The sequence below is a fragment of the Triticum urartu genome, unplaced genomic scaffold (assembly GCF_003073215.2).
Source record: "Triticum urartu cultivar G1812 unplaced genomic scaffold, Tu2.1 TuUngrouped_contig_9675, whole genome shotgun sequence".
Lineage (NCBI taxonomy): Eukaryota > Viridiplantae > Streptophyta > Magnoliopsida > Poales > Poaceae > Triticum > Triticum urartu.
This window is the reverse complement of record NW_024120742.1, coordinates 1-15,643: the sequence shown is the minus strand read 5'-3', so window position 1 is coordinate 15,643 and position 15,643 is coordinate 1. Positions and strand designations below refer to the sequence as shown.

The window sequence follows — 15,643 nt, the reverse complement described above, 5'->3', positions numbered from 1 at the left end:
TGTCCGCTAGGTGGCGGACATTGTCCGGCGGCGGCGGGGATTTTTTTTAGGGTTTGGGGGGAAGAAGACCCGTGATTTCGGAAGGGGATCTATTTATAGGCATAGAGGGAGCTAGGAGGCTCCAAATTGAGTGCGGTTTTCGGCCAAGCGATCGTGATCGAACGCTCTAGACGATAGAATGGGTTTAGGTGGGTTTTAGGGCCAAATTGGAAGGGTGTTGAGCTGCAACACGAACGAGGCCTTCTCGGTCCCTCGGTTAACCGTTGGAGTACCGAACGAAGTCCAACTGGCACGAAACTTGACAGGCGGTCTACCGGTAGTAAACCAAGGCCGCTTGGCAAGTCTCGGTCCAATCCGGAAATGTTTAACCCCCACACATGAAAAGAGGTAGAAAGGACCACCGGGGGAGATAGGAGCGCCGGAATGCAAAACGGACAATGGGGAAAATGCTCGGATGCATGAGACAAACACGTATGCAAATGCAATGCACATGATGATATGATATGAGATGCATGACAAAGACAAAACACACACGAGACAAAAACCCGGCAACGAGGAAATAAAATAACTTGGCGCCGGAAACGACAAGAGTTGAAGTACAGATAAGGTAAATTACATCCGTGGTGTTACATAAGCTTCCTTTTGAACACCCACTTACATCCTAATGGTCGACAACCATAAGGACGATCAGTGATCTCCCATGTCCTGTTAGCCAAGATGGAATTCATCTCACTACGGACCGCATCCTTCCAGTAGTCAGTATCCGGAGATGCATAAGCTTCTGAAATGGTACTGGGAGTATCATCATCCACGAGGTACACGAGGAAATCATCACCAAAGGACTTTGCAGTCCTCTGTCTCTTGCTCCTAACAGGAGCTTCCTCGTCATCCTCCGCGGAACTCTTATCACTTTTATGTTCATAATATTCCATCAGAATAGCAGGTTCATGAGTCTCATCAGATTTCAGTCTAGAATTGCTTTGCATATCTTTCATGGAGAAAATATCCTCAAAGAATGTAGCATCCCTAGACGCTATAATTGTACCGACCTTCTGGTCAGGTACCTCAGATTTCACCATTAGAAATCTATAGCCAACGCTATGCTTGGCATAGCCAAGAAAAACACAGTCCATGATCTTTGGTCCCAACTTGCGCTTTTTGATTATCGGCACATTGACTTTCGCCAAACAGCCCCAAGTGCGCAAGTAAGAGAGTGTAGTTCTTTTCTTTTCCCATTGCTCATAGGGAGTAGTCTCATTATCCTTTGTGGGAACTTTATTCAGGACATGATAAGATGTCAATACAGCCTCCCCCACCATGCCTTAGATAAACCCGATGTATCTAACATGACGTTAACCAAATCAGTTAGAGTACGGTTTTCCATTCGGCAACCCCATTTGACTGGGGTGAGCAGGGAGGCGTCCTCTCATGAATAATACCATGTTCCGCACAGAATAAATCAAACTCATTAGAAAAGTACTCTCCACCACGATCAGACCGGACTCGTTTTATTTTCTTCTCAAGTTGGTTCTCAACTTCAGCCTTATAGACTTTAAAGTAGTGTAGAGCCTCATTCTTAGTATTTAACAAATACACATAGCAGAATCTAGTGGAATCATCAATCAGAGTCATGAAGTATTTCTTTCCACCTTTAGTCAACTCACCATTCATCTCACAGAGATCTGAATGTATGAGCTCTAGAGGTGCCGGGTGTCTCTCCTTCGCAGTCTTGTGAGGCTTACGAGGTTGCTTAGCATGCACACACGCATGGCACGTAGAGCCTTTGGCTAAAGTGAAACTCGGGATTAAATCCATCTTAGCTAGCCGCGTCATACAACCGAAATTTATGTGACAAAGACATGAATGCCAAACCTCAGATTCGTTCACATTAGAATGAATTTGGTTCACGACTTTTTTACAGAAATCCTCCATGGAAAGGCGGAACAAACCACCACAATCATATCCTTTTCCAACAAATAGTCCATATCGAGATACGACTACTTTGTTAGACTCAAATACTAACTTAAACCCTTCTTTACATAGAAGGGAGCCACTAACGAGATTCTTCTTTATGGCGGGGACATGATGCACGTTCTTTAGTTGCACGATCTTTCCTGAAGTAAACTTCAGATCTACCGTGCCAACACCATGAACAGAAGCATGCGAGCCATTCCCCATCAGGACGGAACAATCTCGTGCGACCTGGTAGGAAGAAAACAAAGACACATCAGCACACACATGAATATTGGCCCCAGTGTCAATCCACCAATCGGTAGACTGACAGACTGAAAGTATGGTAAACAGATTACCATACCCAGATGTCGCATCATTGTTGCTCAGAGTAACATTCGCAGACTTGGAGTCCTGTGCTGGCTTCTTATACTTGTTTGCCCAATGTTCATCTGAACCACAAGTAAAGCAGCCATCTCTCTTTTTGTCTTTCTTCTTACCCTTCTTCTTAAAGGTAGTATTCTGCTGGACAGAGTTCTTTCCCTTGAACTTGTGGAAATTCTTCTGCACCACATTGGCGCTAGAAGAACCCTCTGCCCCTTTCACGTGCGAGTCCTTTGCTCTCGAGTTCTGCTCAACACTGAGATGACCAATGACATCCTCAACAGAGAATTCACGTCTCAAGTGCTTGAGAGAAGTAGCAAAGTTCCTCCAACTAGGAGGGGAGTTTTACAATAATGCAACCCGCGACAAACATGTCCGGTAACTCACACTTCAGGAGCTCCAGCTCCTTAGCAATGCACTGTATCTCATGAGCCTGGTCCAATACAGAACGGTTATCAACCATCCTGTAATCATGGAACTGCTCCATGGCATACAGCTCACTGCCAGCATCAGTTGCGCCGAATTTGACTTCGAGCGCATCCCACAAGTTTTTGGCAACACCCATATGAATATAGGCGTCAACCAACTTGTCTCCAATCACACTCAGAACTGCTTCCAGAAAGATTGTGGTTGCCTCTCTAAACGCCTTCTCCTGTTCAGGAGCAATCGTTTCTATGAGGGACACACCACCAACTCAGAACACGTTCATCGTTGTGAGCCACAAGGTGGTCCTAGTCTGCCAACGCTTAAAATGCGTCCTGGTAAACTTTTTCGGTTTCAGAGTAGCAGCAAAGCCTTGAATCGAAAAGTGCCTAAAATAAGATTTTTGGATTGTTGGAAATATTAACACTTTTTTTATTAGACTTATCCACGAGTAAACAGTATGCATCTCATAACGATACCTAAGCATACTAGCACGTACATAACGTAGACTCGAACCTTCTATGAGCAGCACATATAGCGGCAAAAATAAGCTTCGGCTCGTTCCCGCAACCCGCGGCGTGCGCGCGCGTCGAGGCGTGGCGAGGCGGGCGGCGGAGGAGGAGGAGCGCACGTGTACCACTCCTCTTTCCAAGCCCCCAATGGCAAGTGGTAGAGCAGTCCTTATAAAGGGGTCTCAACTCTCCTCAACTAGTAAGGTGGGACTAAACTTCCCATCACCTGCCATCTCATACATGAGCCTCAAGATTAACCAGGGATTAGTGTCTTATATGGGCCTAAGCCCATCCATGGTGCAACAAAATATACATAATTTTTTCCAAAATCCTCCATGCAAAAAATGAAAATCTTATATTTTCAGTATGAATCTATTGTTCCTGAGAAGAGGGAAATTTGTAATTATTTTATAAACTTCCAACCTTAAATCTGATCAGTTTGCCCAAAAGAACAACAAGCCATTCGGTTCCAGCGTAAGCCTGCTAGACTCCCAGGCCCATCACGTGCCACCCGACCGTCATTGCCGGACCATCAGAGAAGTTCTTATGTGATACTCCATCCATTCCATAATATAAGCTGTTTGTTTTTTTGGGGGTAATATAAAACGTTATTACATCATATGAGTATCCTGGATGTACTGACATCTTATATCATGGGACTGAGGAATATCATTTAGAGTGCCTCTTAAAAACCCGCCACTGTTGTATTATGGTTGGGCGCGACCAGCTCCATGATGGAGTATTATTTCACTAGCTAATTCATAGATGTATAACTTCACAATTATTGTTATTTTATCATGTGTGCAGTGTCAAACATGTGTCATTTATTGGACGTTGAGGGTTGATGGCCACTCTTTATCTTGTAAAATGTCTGAAGATACACGAGCTTAGAAGGCATTGATGGAATATCTATACCACTATATAGTATATGAATAACTTTGAGTATTGATTGTTGGATGAAGTTGATCCAACGGTTGAGAGGTGGCAAATCCGAGTGCTCTTGGCCATTGGATATTCTTCCCACCACATTGGATTTTGCCACGTATACTAATCTAGAATATTCCACACCTGTGCTTATATGCACAATCATGAAAACAAAAGGCAATTCTCCTTTGTTCTAACTCTTCCATACTTCAATTCTTCAAGATTTTTCTATGATAAAAGAATCACCATTCATGTTCATTCTATCATTTACGTTGTACAATATGCACATAACACACACACTTCTCATTTGTTCTAGACTCTTCTATACGTTAGCTCTCACAAGTTTTGCTCTTCCAAAAGAATTGACGTTTTTTTACTTGAACTTGTTCTGTTTTGGTTCAAAGCCAATGTGGCATCTTTCCCAAACCCAATTTTCTTTGCAAATGGAGTAATCAATTGTTCTTATATATTTCATTCATTGGAGCTAATTTTGTGTAGCATATACTGCACAATCATCAAATATTATGTAGTTATAATTTGATTTTGAATGAGATGGGAGATGCGATTTAAATCTACATATTAAATTCATTTGTGTGTGTGACCCGAAATGTATATGTTTGCCTGCTATAATGTGGTACATTTACGTGGTCGCACTTCACTCTCGTGTGGCACGTGTAACTTGCTAGTACTTTTAGAAGAGGAAATTTAGTTATATTTATTTTTTAAAATATATCACCCCTTGAAATTTGAACATCCTCTTTTTTCCTTGAACTATAAACTGTCCGTCATCATATCTTTAGATGGAAGCACAAGTTGGATAAATTCTTGGATGCGCTTGGGACAGAGTATACAACTACAATATGATTTTTTTTTTGAAAACTTAGAGAAACAAAAAAATGGTGATAAACTATGATATGCAGTTGCTTCTAGTCGCCGATTTATTGTAGTACCATAAATATACATAAATTTTCCAAAATCCTCCTAGAAAAAATATGAAATTTATATATTTTTAGCACAAATATATGTTTCTTTTTTAGGGGTACACATATATGTTTCTGAAATTTTATAATTATTTTTAACTTTTTTTTGAGAGAATGTAATTATTTTAACTTCCAGCCCTAAATCTGGCCGGTTAGCCCAAGAGAATAACAGCCCATTACAGTTCCAGCATAAGCCCGCTAAGACTCCCAGGCCCATCACGTACCGCCTGTAGTCCGGCTACCCCGACGTTTAGGGTTAGGACGCCTCCTTTATAACCTCAGAGAGAGCCACCCAGCCGCCGTCATCGCCGAGCCACCGATCCGTTCGCATCAGGTGACGCCCGGACCCGCCGTCGCCGTCGGCGGCATCCGAACCCGGCGAGTTACGCATACGCTGCTTCTTCTCCACGCTATCCGCCCCTTTATTTTCCTACTTCTGGTTCCTTGCCGCGAGATTTAGATTGCATCTGCCGTATTTGTTTTGTTCTCGGGAGCATCCGTGATGTTACATCCACTTAACTCATCCTTGCACTTTGAGTCTCGGCAGTGAAGAAAAACATTGGGGAATTTGTAGTCTGAGATGCTCTCATGTTCTTGCTTTTGTTTAGATCTGTCTGCCTCTTTTCCCCCGTGGATTTGCGTTGCTTCAAGTCGTGGATCCCTGATGTTATTGTTTACTGCGTTATCTTTCTCGAACTTCTAAGTAATGAGGAAAGCATTACCTACTGAGATCCAAGGCACGTTTGACGTTTTGTTTTCTATGATCAACTTTTTTCCTCTCTGGGCAATACTAGCTGTTTACTTCATTGTTTCTTTTGATATTTTTTGTTTCGTTTCTGATATTTCTTTGAATTTTCTGTGCTTCGTCATCTGGTCATTGGGAGGATCAGTCTGATCGGTTTCCAGTGGACTCGTTCCCTTGAAGCAACATTAACCTGTTGTATCCTGAGCTACCTACTTTGTGTCCTAGGATGTGTCTCTCCAAAGGGCGCCGTGGCTCTTACATACATATCCTAATTATAATTAATATGTCACTCTACTCTGCTTATTTGATTGAATCGACTTACTGATGATTTGCTGATTTGATATCTTTCTCTACTGTAGTTCTATTTGGTTTTATATGTTTTTCTTCTTTTTAGTTTCTGTTTAGAGATAGTGTTCAGAATTATTCGGATGGAAGTGAGGATCCTTTCCCCAGCTGATCGACAATGATTGTACTGTGCGCAAATGTTATCCTTTATCAGAGGATTCCAAGCCAGAAATCTGATCCATCCACTTCAAAAATATCTCTTATGTTTTCTTAACGGCCCTTTATCTTTATTAGTATTTTCATTGGCATATTTCGAATGGAAATTTCAGTGTCAATTCAAATTTGATTAATACTGTGGTGTGCACATGATGAGAAACCATATGCAACTCACGACGGTCGTCTGAGACACTCTGTGTGTAATGGTGCATTCATATGTTATCTGATGCCTCTTCTGTTTCTTCAGTTTGTTGGTGATTTAGGTTCTCCCGTGGCTTCAGTTTCTTTGTTTGAGGAGTTGATTGCATTTCTTTTTCATTCATACAACTTGTAATGTGGCACCCGGTAGCAGTTGGAAGCAAGCAAAAGAGATTTGTAGCTGCGCAGCCGTTAGCCTAGAAGAGATGTGGCCCAGTCTTAGGTCGGCTTTGTTGTAGTTATGAGGATGATGATTTCAAATTTGTCGCCCCAGTCTTAGGGTCCGCTTAGGTTGGTCTGTGCTGATTGACATACTACTTAATCTGACCTGGCAAATCTAAGTTTGAACAGTTGTTTGATTTTCTTTACTTAAATTCCTAGTGATGGCAGTGACGATTTGCAAATATTCAAGCTCAACAGACCAAATCACAGGTTTTCTCTCAAGAGTTGATTTGTATGCCGATTATCCCGCTGAACTGAGCCATCTGATATCCTTTATTTTTAATGTGCGGTTCATTGTTTGTTTCCTTTTGGAGTGGTTGTGATGAGGAAAACAAGCTCCCTCTTCTGAAAGCATTGACGACATTGCTGGCACAATCGAACCAATTAAAAATTGCCACCACTGAGCAACTACATCTCCAATCTTTTTGGTTGTTATTTTTGCTTTTCAATTTAGATGATCTATTTGTATTGCGAGGGTTTATTGATGCATAATAACACTTGATCTTGAGGGGTTGACATGAGTTGGCTGTTATGTCATCTTCGCAACTGAATCCATTAGAGATCAGTTTTTTATTATTTATTTTCTTCTTGATTTTGTCAGTGTCATGTGATGAAAACTTATTCTATCTTAGGACACCTTCGGACACAGTGCTGATTTCCTGTGGATGAGAAGGCTTTTATATTCTGATGATACGCTATATTTCTTGGGCACTATCTTAGTTTTGTGTTGTTGGCTAGTGTGCAGCCTTTTCTTTCACACTAGTGACCTGTAATTTAATTCAAGCCTATGATGATTAGCTTTATGTTGGAATTACCGTCTGATTCTGAATGACGATATTTTTGCGGCTTTCTGAGGCATAAAGCGAGAGCTCAATATTTTTTATTATTTAATTGTATTGTTATTTTTTTCAGCTTATATTATCCCAGTGAAGATTCTTAGACCAGGAAGTGCCGTAAGACACAGTAAACAACAGCTGTTACTCACCACTGCATGTGTCCTCCTTTGGCTATAACCTTTGTGGTTTGGTCAGGGCTGGAATATCCATTTGCAACTGGTTTGGTTCATCTGTGTACCTGATTTTAAATGGGTCTCTGAGGGATTCTGTTGTAATTGTTTAATCTGTTCTGTGTGATAGGAAACCTGAGTCTATTTTGGTTGGTATACACTCTCCAGAGCTGGTTACTGTGGTTGATATATTTTTGTAGTGGCTGGTTGGTATACACTCTCCAGATCTGGTTATTGTGGTTGATATATTTTTGTAGTGTCTGACAAGTTCTAGTCAATATGATTTGGTCAGTTTTGGGGATAAGTTACGGTGATGATGATAAATTTAAGGCTTGTTTCTCAAAACATTCGCAGATGCCGCCTAAGAGCTTTCGCCCAGCCAGGCTTGAGAGCTAATGCTGCTAATTCCTTCCTTGGATGTCTGAGCCTTATTAATATCCTTGCTTTGTTGTCTTCCGTTTGATTGTCTTATCTTGTTTTATGTGTGGAGCGCTGTTTCAAAGTTTGGCTGCTGTTCTTGCATCCAAGTTTACAACGCTCCTGAGATGTATTCAGGTGGTGCTTAGAGCACAAATCCGTCCAGATGGATCTTGGGTTGCGCTCGCCCCCAAATTCAAGTTTAATCTCTGTTTCTGTTTTTGTTGCATTATGTTGTCTGTAATTATAGTGGAATCTTAGAATATTTCTTCTGGTTTCGATGTGTATTATTATGTTGTTTCCTTTGTTTTCACTGAGATTTTGTTTTTTGATTCTTGAAAGAATCTTATGGAACATAAAATATCTATCTAATCTTTAATTTACTTTAGATGTGATTGTCCAGCACTGATATCTCCCATAGAATCAAAGTATTAGCCTGTCAGAGTGTTGGTTTTTATGTTTGATGGAAACTTGCATTTCCATTTGCTAGTTAAACTCAGCTTAGACTCCAACCGCATTTCAACCGCATTTCAGGTAGAAAACTCTGGAGCACTGTTCTGTTCAGTTTTTGTGGACTGTATCAGACAACAGTACAACCTGTCTACTCCTTTTCTGTGAGTGGCGTTGCTCTGTTTTGAAGCATTGGTTTCTATAAATCAGTCCATAAAATGTATTTCATGTTGTTGAAATAGAGGTGATGTAATGATATTTTTGCAGTTGCTGGTTTGGTTATCTACGCTGATAAATTTCACTACTTGAAGTTCTTATTTCACAATCATAACAGCTTGCAATTTGTTTGTCTGCAATAAGTTATGTTCTGCCATGAAATAAGAAGTAGTCAGGACCGGAAATAGAACTAAAATGGATCATTTATGCTTGTCTTGTGAGCACAATACTCTGATCTGGGTTGTACTGAGAGCATATCATTGATGCTGTCCATTTGTGAGCATATCTGTCAATTGGAAATCAGTTTAATGTAGTGCAGGTGGCAAAGGAGTTCAATTGAACTATCAAACTGAACTGGCTAAACGTATGAGAGATCAATGAAGGAATTGTAGTGCAGGAGGAGATTAAATAAATTAACTGAAGCAAACTGGTACATAAAACTAAATTAAAAATCAAAGGAGATCAACTAAACTTACTGGATTGAACTATGGCCCAAAATAAACACTTGACATAATGGAAATGTTCTAGATGCTTGCTTCTTTAGGATCACTCAAGTACATCACCAAAACCCCGTAAGAACATCATCTATGATTGGTTCATGTGAATTAAGTAAAAAAGTAAGATTTTTCACATTACCATATCCTTGGTTTCTAAAGAAACTAAGAGAAATATTACCATGAACAGTTGATTTCTTAAGTATTACACGACTTCCCATTGTCCCTAGAAACACAGTTAAACTGTCGCACAAAGGGCGCCCTTTTACCGTGTGAGGTGAAAAAAAAACTGAAGGAGAGAAAAAAAAAGAGAGAAATGAATCGTCCTCCTTTCCCAATCACCATTCACAACCGCCTTGGTTCCTCCCCCTCCCTCATGGCCACGGTGGCGCGAGCGCTCTGATGCTGGTTCAAGCTGCTTGAGGCGGCTCTTACCCTTGTGCCGACGCAATGGACAAGGTGCCCTCTCCATCACTACTGCGTGTGTGTTTAATTTGGAGTTGGTCCTCTGTTCAGAAAGATCCCTCTATTCTCTGTTGCAGGAGAATATATACCTCTGTTAGTGGAGCAGCCCCCCTAGCCCTTCTTCAGCCATGGAGGAGCGAATCCCCTTTCTTATCCCCTTATGTGATGTGTGCCTCTGCTTGTAGAGGCGTGGAGAATTTTTCAGTGTATGTTGGCCATTGAGGCATGGCAATTTCTAAAGTGTTATCCTACTGGCATGCCACATCTTTTAGTACTCGGAGAGTTTTATCTACCGTGAGGATTTTTGCATTATTTATATAATCTACACTTCCTATAGTTAATTCCTGACAATCAGGTTGCTGTTAAACTTTTCTTCATATAAGAGAAAAGGTTGTTTCTACATTTGCATCCAATCCAACATTGAATTAAAAAAATGTGCATCTTATTTGGTTATTGGCCTTTCTAAATTAAAAAATGTGCATATTTATGTATTTAAGAAAAGGATATGCGCATGGTACCGAACATGAGAAAAACACTGTTGACCATATCTCGAATCAAGTTATTTGGTGTATTTCAGGCCAAGCATGTTTTTTTTTGAGAAAACGCTGTATTGAAAAGAGAGATAGCTAATTAGAGAACAAAACACTATGGCGGCAAATGAGATTATCGAGCTGTTCTACGAACTGATTGTTACATGGCTTCCGATCATTGCCAAGCAGAAGTATGTATGTTGCAACATTTCCTTGCCTTCAGAATTGTGCCGAGCGGACCTGAAAGAAGGTATCTGCAGTTTGATACTTGCAAAGTCATTCGTTGTCACTCCTGCATGTATTTTTTGCTCACTTCTGAATCGACGATGTTCAGCTAATTGAGGAAGTTGTCAGTCATCTCTGGACTACACCATCAAGTTCCAAAGCGAAGATTTGTGCAAACAGTACAAGTGTGTCTAAGATTATGAGCAGTATCAATACTTCAACTTGACATGATTTAAGATGCTAGTCCTATTCTAGATAAATTTTCCAGTGGAAGCTCACAAGAATCTATTCTTTGTCAATGGAAGGTAGACAATTTCCTCAGACCTGTCTGGAGACACCTGAATTTACAATTAAACTATTCTATGTTGCTTATTATTTCATCTTCTATCTACACGTTGCAAATTTATGTTGAGGAGCTTGACACAGAATTGGTATATCCCATAATAATTAATTTGTATTGCTCAAAGAAAGGCTCGGGTTTTTTTTCACTAGCACGGATGAGCATCAGCTAATGGTTCATGTGAATCAGGCTAATGTACCAAGAACAACTACACCTTTTACATGTTGAAGACGGGGTGTAACTTGTTCGACTATATTTTCTGCGTTCCCTGCATCTGCTGCTTTGTACCTTGACAGGGAATCAAGAATTGTCCCCACCTACAAATTTATCAAACATGATAAGCAGTTAAGAACCCAATAGCAAGAACTACATCATACTCTGTTCATCCATTCAGAGCAGTCAGAAGCTTTGTCAATGTATATCTTTGTAATCTCAAAGATCGGATGAACACTGCTGCGTTGAATCTCTGCAAGAGCAGCAACAACATTTGCAACCACCATAGCATTATTTTCAAAAATTAAGTCTTTGAGGGCCTCTAGAAATCCTCTGCCTCCAGTAGCTCAGCATTTATATCATGTACTAAACTCTCCAGTTTAGTTTTCGCGGATATAAGATAATATGGTATGTAATCAAGAGATTCATTTTAAATTTGGATTGTTCACATGTTTACTGAAAGCATATATGCTCTATTATGTGGAGTTGATTTTTCTCTTTTTAGCACCATCTATCTTGGAATTAGATTTGATACTATAAGAATATAATGATGACTATTTCTTGATGGGTACTTGCTGCATGATTTTTCCAGTGCATGTCCAAGTCTACATGTGAAAGGATCTTGCTTGATTCCGTTCTACTGGTTCATTGGATGAATAAACTCACACCTTGCATGGCCAAACTGTCAGCTGATGTTTCTAATAATTATGTTTTTGTCATTGCAGGAGATTATGGAGTGTAATTCTTCAGATGCAGAAATGTCACATTTTGCTGAGGGTTCCGAGAGTACAATACAAGCCAAAATCAAGACTTTGGATTCTCAAACATACAATTTGCATGTGAATAAATATGTAAGTTTGCTATGCATGATCCTATCACAAACTATGGTTACAAGTTTCTCTCTGGGAACTCATGATGTGTTGTTTGCATTATTTGTGTGATTTTCTGTTGTACTCTGTAAAAACTTGGCTGTTTCCATGCAATATTTATTCATAATCAGTCTGATTCCTGCGACGTCCTCCTGTTTTTTCAGTGAAATTACTGTTGTATTCTGATTTTGACAAGAAATTTACAGATAACTGTATAGCAAATTTCCACTATTCCCATAAGTAATTTTGAGAACACACCAGTACATCCATATTTCACAAGCAATGTGTTAGTTGGATGCCATTTAGTATTATGCCTTTATGTGGAACATTAAGAGTTACATGAGTTGGCACCTGATGTGCTGGATATTCCTGTCATAACTTCAACATGATTTGCCTTTTAGTTTTTTTCTGACAATCTCTTGATAGAGCTTTGTTTCATTTTTTTCTAAGTTAAAGACGGATATATATAGTGTTGTTGTGCTCATCGTCTAGGAAACTGTTATGTTGAAAACATTTTATACTGATTTGATGTGGCAAATTTACTTGTAGATAAATACATGTTGTCTGGTCCAAATACTGATTTATTTGATGTGAACGAAGATGGTTTGGGTGGCAATCCAAACTTTTTTGGATACTCTGAAAACACCAGGAATGATGTATTGCCAGCACTTGAGAGGAAAACAGGAGGTTCTGGTTCTATTTCTGCTCTTAAGGAACTACTGGCCGTTTGACTCTCTGCTCATTAAACTGGTAGTGTATAAGATGTGCGAAACATTTTGCAGTGCACTCCCATAATATAAGAGCGTTTTTGACACTACACTAGTGTAAAAAATGCTCTTATATTATGGGACGGAGGGAGTAGTTTTTTAAGCTGGGCCAAGTCCTCTAGATGGTTCGGGAGGCAATGAGACTTATGCTCAAGTCAGTTAGCAGTTTCATTCTTCGAGTTGTTTGACCTGATATCTGTAGTGTTGACATCATACATAAACCGAGAGAATGAAATGTCTCAGATCATATGAAGGTGATTGATCTTAGCAGAAAAAAATAGTGAAGTACTACACTAGTGTCAAAAAACGTCTTACATTATGGGACGGAGGGAGTACAATATATTTATCCTGCAATTTTAAGGATCTCAATGACCATAATAAAGGGACGTGGTAAAGCTTATTCTGAAAGATTACTGCGCATTTGCCCCCAACAAGTAACTGATTGCGCTGGGCATTTTTAGTTCTTTTACCCCTTTCCCAGTTCATTGGCATGGTATTATGTTACCGTGCTGTCATTATCTGTATTAATGTTAATACTTCAGAAGTGTTCAATTTATTTATCATTTTACATATTTAAAGGTGACTGAGGGCTGTGATGATGTGGACCTACCAGTTCCTAGGAAATTAAGATCGATGTGCTAATCACTGCATTTGATGTCTCATACAACTAAGAAAAGGGATAGTTTGTCCCTTTCTCTTTCCATCTTTACGTATTGATTTGCAGATTGCATAGGAGCATCTGTGACTAATAGTTTTTAACAAAAAATCTAACTTAGCTTGTCCCTGAATATACTATTGATGTTGGTGTTTCTACTCTTGGGACATCCACGGTTCAGATGTTCTCTTAAGCCATTGGCATGTATCTTCTGTCTAAAAAATGCTCTTTTACTTTGTTCTAATACAGGACTTAAAGTTGCAAGTGAACTATGGGTTCTTGTAGTCATCGAATTTTTTCACGAAGGACTAAGTGCTTGCTGATACTTTGCTAGCACTATCCCAAATACCACCAGCTCCAGCTGACATGGCGACGGAGCTAGATATCTCAAACATAAATATTGCCTCATCTTCTTGTTTAGAAGGTTGATCATAATTTCCTGATATTGTCTATTGCATACTAATAACTGAGAATTCCTCTTCAAATTAACCAGGCCAGTTTGCTATGTAGCCAGCTCTTACTGAATCGATCTATGTCAGCTCATGCTCTCAAATTGGTCAAGAGGTCATTGTGTGTTGAGTCTTATCTACAGATTAATTGTTTTGTTCAACCCAACAGTCTTATCCACATATATCTAACCACATTGGGAGTTCTGACATCTTTATAGTTGAATTAATCCTCATACATATGGCAGGTGCAGGAGGTACAATGTAAGCAAGCAGGGCGGTCGCGATCATGCTGCCCGTCGGCCTTACCACTGGAGATTCAGGCGAGAACCGGCGCCCCCACCATGCCTGTTGCCTGTTGGTGACGCTCACGCAGGAATCCAGAGGCAGCACCTTGGTCTTCTCCCTGTGAACCCCACCTCTCCGACGATGCAGCCGCCATCCGAGGGTGGCGGGACCGATGCCACCGTCCATGCCATGTTCTGGCTGATCCCCCAAGGCTCCTCACCTACGTCCAAAGGGCAGCACACAACCAATGGTACTGCTGCCATGACGACACCCACCTCTGTGTTGATTGAGCTTTTCGACCTGCCCGGAATGGACAAGGTCATTCGGGCATCTGATTTTGATGTGCCATTTGCTCTGTTTGATAAGAAGTCAAGTGTAGCAACATGAACAATTGTGTTACAGAAACTGTGCTACCAATTGTTTGTAATAGATGTTCCCTTTTGTCCTGATTTATGGATACGAGGTAGTAAGAAGTACTATTGTGTCAGCCGTCACTGACTGAGTAATTTATACTATGATACTTATACCATCACATCTGAACTACTGATCAATCCCTACTAAAATGTACTCCCTCCATTCTACAATGTAGTGCTTTCTCTATCTCCGTGCTTCAACTTTGACCATAAATTTAACTACGAAGACCGATTGTGGCGGGAGCAAAAATTATATCAGTGAATTCGTATTCGAAAGGAGTTTTCAATTATATAATTTTTTCTCCCGCCGCAGTTGGTCTTGTTGGTTAAATTTATGGTCAAAGTTGGACCTCGAAAAGCGCGGGTGCACTATATTTTGAAATGAAGGGAGTACGAAAGGGGCACCCGTAACCCTGGCATCGCAGAGCTCCCTTTCAGGTGGCGCGCCCCAGCTGCTAGTGCTCGTACAAGGGACATGTAATGTGAAAGGGGCAGTAAGGGAATAAGTTGTTCTTAGGGACATGAAACAATCCATGTAATCTTTTGCTAGAAATTGGGAAACTCATGCCAGAGAAAATAAGCATGCAAGCAATAGTACTTGGACGACTGAGATGTATTTGATCTCTCATGAGAAATAACAAATTGGGTGTTGTATCACTTATATATTGGAATCATGGCGAGTGCTTGCCTTCAACCAGATCCAGTTCAAAACAATCTGGTAATGGAAGATGGATCAGTTTCAAAACATTTTGATAATGGAAGATGGATCATTTTCAAAGCAATTTGATGTGGAAGATCAATAAATTTCAAGATAAGAGACAGGGTAATGTCGAGGAGAGCAGCTCGTCCCTCCGGCGACCGATTCGTTCCTGGAGTGTGCCGGCAGAGTAATGTCTGCGGGGATGAGCGCCACATCTCTGTGGACTGCACCAACCCGACCAGATGCACGAGATGCCGCGGGGAGAATCACACCTCCCACGGGTGCACGCGCCCCCGGAGCCCGCCGTCCC

The 15,643-nt window shown here is 40.6% G+C and overlaps 1 long non-coding RNA gene and 11 other non-coding genes across 13 annotated transcripts; all 12 read left to right on the top strand.

The window, feature by feature from the left end:
* Positions 1 to 5,663: 5,663 nt before the first annotated feature.
* LOC125532325 lies at positions 5,664 to 5,759 on the top strand. The gene has a single exon (XR_007293994.1). It is a non-coding gene; the product is annotated as a small nucleolar RNA snoR26 (small nucleolar RNA).
* A 66-nt stretch (positions 5,760 to 5,825) lies between these two features.
* LOC125532326 lies at positions 5,826 to 5,910 on the top strand. Its single transcript, XR_007293995.1, has one exon. It is a non-coding gene; the product is annotated as a small nucleolar RNA snoR27 (small nucleolar RNA).
* A 436-nt stretch (positions 5,911 to 6,346) lies between these two features.
* Positions 6,347 to 6,445, top strand: LOC125532328. Its single transcript, XR_007293997.1, has one exon. It is a non-coding gene; the product is annotated as a small nucleolar RNA Z103 (small nucleolar RNA).
* A 116-nt stretch (positions 6,446 to 6,561) lies between these two features.
* Positions 6,562 to 6,651, top strand: LOC125532329. Its single transcript, XR_007293998.1, has one exon. It is a non-coding gene; the product is annotated as a small nucleolar RNA Z161/Z228 (small nucleolar RNA).
* A 209-nt stretch (positions 6,652 to 6,860) lies between these two features.
* LOC125532324 lies at positions 6,861 to 6,947 on the top strand. The gene has a single exon (XR_007293993.1). It is a non-coding gene; the product is annotated as a small nucleolar RNA U31b (small nucleolar RNA).
* Positions 6,948 to 6,999: 52 nt separating this feature from the next.
* Positions 7,000 to 7,103, top strand: LOC125532322. Its single transcript, XR_007293991.1, has one exon. It is a non-coding gene; the product is annotated as a small nucleolar RNA Z107/R87 (small nucleolar RNA).
* A 48-nt stretch (positions 7,104 to 7,151) lies between these two features.
* LOC125532327 lies at positions 7,152 to 7,247 on the top strand. Its single transcript, XR_007293996.1, has one exon. It is a non-coding gene; the product is annotated as a small nucleolar RNA R30/Z108 (small nucleolar RNA).
* Positions 7,248 to 7,438: 191 nt separating this feature from the next.
* On the top strand, positions 7,439 to 7,534 carry LOC125532321. Its single transcript, XR_007293990.1, has one exon. It is a non-coding gene; the product is annotated as a small nucleolar RNA snoR31/Z110/Z27 (small nucleolar RNA).
* An 86-nt stretch (positions 7,535 to 7,620) lies between these two features.
* Positions 7,621 to 7,701, top strand: LOC125532323. Its single transcript, XR_007293992.1, has one exon. It is a non-coding gene; the product is annotated as a small nucleolar RNA snoR77Y (small nucleolar RNA).
* A 58-nt stretch (positions 7,702 to 7,759) lies between these two features.
* On the top strand, positions 7,760 to 7,940 carry LOC125532330. Its single transcript, XR_007293999.1, has one exon. It is a non-coding gene; the product is annotated as a small nucleolar RNA Z112 (small nucleolar RNA).
* Positions 7,941 to 8,153: 213 nt separating this feature from the next.
* Positions 8,154 to 8,274, top strand: LOC125532320. Its single transcript, XR_007293989.1, has one exon. It is a non-coding gene; the product is annotated as a small nucleolar RNA SNORD14 (small nucleolar RNA).
* Positions 8,275 to 10,628: 2,354 nt separating this feature from the next.
* On the top strand, positions 10,629 to 14,707 carry LOC125532318. 2 transcript variants are annotated; one of them, XR_007293987.1, is made up of 4 exons: positions 10,629 to 10,667; positions 10,752 to 10,947; positions 11,921 to 12,046; positions 14,181 to 14,707. It is a non-coding gene; the product is annotated as an uncharacterized LOC125532318 (long non-coding RNA). The 2 variants fall into 2 exon arrangements; XR_007293988.1 differs by lacking the exon at positions 10,629 to 10,667 and having other exon boundaries at positions 10,675 to 10,947; positions 12,614 to 14,707.
* The last annotated feature ends 936 nt before the right edge of the window (positions 14,708 to 15,643 follow it).